Genomic DNA, 4,138 nt, shown 5'->3' on the forward strand with positions numbered 1-4,138 from the left:
TGTAAACACATACTTAACATTTTACGGACCGAGCAGGCCATCTTTATCTATTTGGAAAACATAGGAAAAAACAGACACAAATATGTTAGTAAGAACAATTCCTGCAAAAGAATCTATAAATATGGAAGAGAGTACAAAGAGCATATAATGATGTAATTCTCTCATAATCTTAAAATGTAGACAGAATAATAAAACTTGCAATCTGGCACAGGTACATAAATAGATGTATAAACCAATGGAATCAATTAGAAAACCCATATTCAAGTTGTTATGATAGTTCATCACTTTAAAAGACAAGCAACTCCCACTCCCTACAGCCCTTCCTTTTCTCGCCATCTTGGCTTCTTGCTCTTTTCCCTTTCCTGCTTCCTTTTCTTTCTCTCTCTCTGTCCTCTTTTCTCTCTTCCCTTTCTCTCTCTCTCTTCTCTCTTACCTCCATTTACCCCCTTTTCCTTCCCATTCCATAATGAATATCCAATTCTATTCTGTACGATGTGTCTGTGCCTCCTACCCACCACCTGCTCACACAACCGTGCTAGCCAGGACCAACCCGCCGCTGCATGGCTGGGCCACGCCCGGGGCTGGTGGCTATCAGGACCTCCTGCCGAATGCCCACTGCTCGGGACCCACAGCAAAATCATAGTACACATAGCTGATTACTACAGCAATACTGACCTTAAGAAATGACAAAACACCAAAGAAGCAAAAAAAAATATCAAATGGAAAAAAGAAAGCATATTTAACAAATTGTGCTGGCATAACTGTATGTCAACATGTACAAAAATAAGAATAGACCCATATCTATCACCATGCACAAAACTCAAGTCCAATTGGATAAAAGACCTCAACATAAAGCCAGCAACACTGAACCTTATAGAAAAGAAAGTGGGAAGTACATTTGAACACATTGGCACAGGACACCACTTCCTAAATATAAGCACAGCAGCACAGACACTGAGAGAAACAATTAAAAAATGGGACCTACTGAAAGTGAAAAGCTTTTGTAAAGCAAAGGACACAGTCAACAAGACAAAATGACAGCCTACAGAATGTGAAAAGATCTTCACTAACCCCACATCAGACAGAGTTCTGATCTCCAAAATATACAAAGAATTCCAGAAATTGGTCATCGAAAGAACAAATAATCCAATAAAAATGGAGTACAGACTTAAACAGAGAACTCTAAACAGGAGAATCAAAAAATGGCTGAAAGACCTTTAAAGAAAAGTTCAACATCCTTAGTTATTGATGCCTGTATTTATTGCCAGTGGACACCTAATGATTTTTGTTCTATTATTTATACAGTCAACTTATGCTGGGTAGGTTGTGGGGAAAAGGGAACACTTCTGCATTGCTGGTGGGAATGTATGCTGTTATAGCCTCTTTGGATGTCAGTGTGGCAATTTCTCAGAAAATTGGGAAACAGCCTTCCTCAAGACCCAATAATACCACTTTTGGGTATATTTCCAAAGGATGCTCAATCATGCCACAAGGACATGTGCTCAACTATGTTCATAGCAGCATTGTTTGTCAGAGCCAGAACCTGGAATCAACATAAATGTCCTTCGATGGTTGAGGTCCAGTGCTAGCCCGGACCATAAATTATTTCTCTTGACCAGACCCCAACATAAACTATCTTTCCCTCTCTGGACTGGCATGGAGGCATGGGAATAAAGATACAACTCCCATGGCTTTAATGGGAGGAGGATTCTCAGTGGTTCCTCATGAAGTCTTGAGTTCAGATTCTGAAGAATTCCTCCTGCTTTATTCTCCAAACAGTCTTTATACCAAAATGTAAACTGAAGGGTAAATACATTAGCATTCTGTATCCTAGGTAACCAGGTGAATGGCTTTTAGTCATGTCCACATCTACCTATCTGCTCTGTATGCTACCTGGCATGTGGGCTTAAATCAGCATCTCTATCAGGCATCCTCCAAATTACAAATAAACAACATCCTGACCTTTTGTTAGGTTAGCAACAGCCTGTCTGGAAGGTAACTTGACCACTGTAAATACTGACTATGACTTTATAGCCTGGCTTCCATACCATATAGAAATAGGGGCCTACACTCGACCAAAGAATGGATAAGGAAAATGTGGTACATTTACACAGTGGAGTAGTACACAGCATAAAAAAAATTAATGACATCTTGACTTTTACAGGAAAATGGATCCACTTAGAAAACATCATTTTGAGTGAGGTAACTCAGACACAGAAAGACAATTATCACATGTACTCGGTCATAAGTGCTTTTTAAACATAAAGCATAGAAAAACAGCCCACAAAATACAATCCCAGAAAACGTAGACAACAATGAGGACACTGAGAGACATACATAGATCTAAGCTATATTGGAAATAGAAAAAGACAAGATCTCCTTAGTAAATTAGGAGCATGGGGACCTTGGGAGAGGGTTGAAGGGGAGGGGAGAGGCAGGGAAGGGAGCAGAGAAAAATGTAGAGCTCAAGAAAACTCAATAAAAAAGAAAAGGGAAAACACCTACACTGAAGAAAAGGCTGCATCTTCAAGGAATTCCACTGAGAAACCTGGGTATCTACTTACAGTATAATGAAATTGAATCCAATCTAACACTTTGCACAAAAATTATATACATGAGGATCAAAGACCACAATCTGAATCCTGAAACAGTAGAAACATTAGAAGAAAACATAGGCAAAAAAAGAGAAAGAAAACATAGGCAATATCTTACAAGATGTAGGTATTAGTCAGGATTTTCCAAACAGGATACCATTTCCCAAGGAATGGAGGGAAATTATTGGCAACTGTACCCTCACAAAACTGACAGTCTTCCATACTGCCATGAAAACAATGTAGGATGTGGAGGATAGTATCAATAGAACAGGAGAGATTTATGGGCAAAGATATTTCTAACACATTCTTTTTTCTGTCAGTATTGATTTTGACCATCATGTCAAGGAAGTCTGTAGGAAAGTTATTAAGAAACAGTAGTAAATGAGTGATCTATTTGGTTTGAAAAGGTCAACAAACAGAAAAGCATATCATCAATTTGAATTAAGAATGTAAATGGATTTCGTCACTTACTTTGATTCACTGATAACAGAAAAAAAAACACATGAACACTAAAAGTGAATTAACCTTCTGCTAATACTTTTCCAATAAGTCAGCCATTTTTAAGAAATATTCTTATATGAATTTCATAATCTATGCTTTTCTAAATTTGAAGAGAAGCATGTATTTGGATGTGAATGATGATCCAATCTCTAAAACACAAGTCATAACCATATCTTCATATATTTCCGTGTGAGCAAGTATAAATAAATTGTAGCAATGTTTTGTTAACCAGTTAAAATTAATGTAATGGAGCATAGATTTTGTTTTTATTATTGCTTACATTATTTCAAAATATTAAGAATCCAAAACAAACATTATAGAGAATATTAAATCCTGAGCCTACAACCCCCACAACAGCATGCCTGAGTCAGTGACTTCCAATGAAGCAGGACTGCGGCAGCAACCTCCACAGGAGCAGGTACAAGGGAGCAACCACTGAGAGAGCAGAAACAGCCAGAGACCTCTGCATGACTGGGCACAAGTCAGGGACCTCTGAGTGAGCAGGCCTAAGACAGGGACATCTATGTGAATAGATGTGAGCAAGCAACTTCTGTTGGATTAGACCCGAGCCAGCAACCTATATCAGAACAGGACTGATCCAGTATCCTCCACCAGAGCAGGCCTGACACAATGACTTCCTCAGAAACAGGTACAAGAGAGCAACCGTTGAGGGATCAGGCCAACATCAGAGACTTCTGCGGGATTTGACACAAGCCAGGGAACCTGAGGGAGCAGACCCAAGTCACTGACCTCAGTGGAAGTAGGCCCAAGCCAGGGACATCTGAGGAATAGGTCTGAGCCTGTGACCACCGCTGGAGCAGGGCCAAGGAAGCGAGCTCCACAGGAGCAGGTGAAAGGGAGCCACAGGCCCAAGTTAGAGACCTCTGTGGACTGGGCTTGAGTCAGCGAGGACCTGCCTGGGAGCAGGCCTGAGCTAGCAATTTCTACAGGAGCAGGCTTGAGCTAGCAACCTCCGTTAGAGAAGGCCCAAGGCAGCAACCTCAGTGGGAGCAGCCCCAAGAAAGCAATCTCCATTGGAACAG

Source organism: Microtus ochrogaster, unplaced genomic scaffold, assembly GCF_000317375.1.
Source record: "Microtus ochrogaster isolate Prairie Vole_2 unplaced genomic scaffold, MicOch1.0 UNK202, whole genome shotgun sequence".
NCBI classification, from domain to species: domain Eukaryota; kingdom Metazoa; phylum Chordata; class Mammalia; order Rodentia; family Cricetidae; genus Microtus; species Microtus ochrogaster.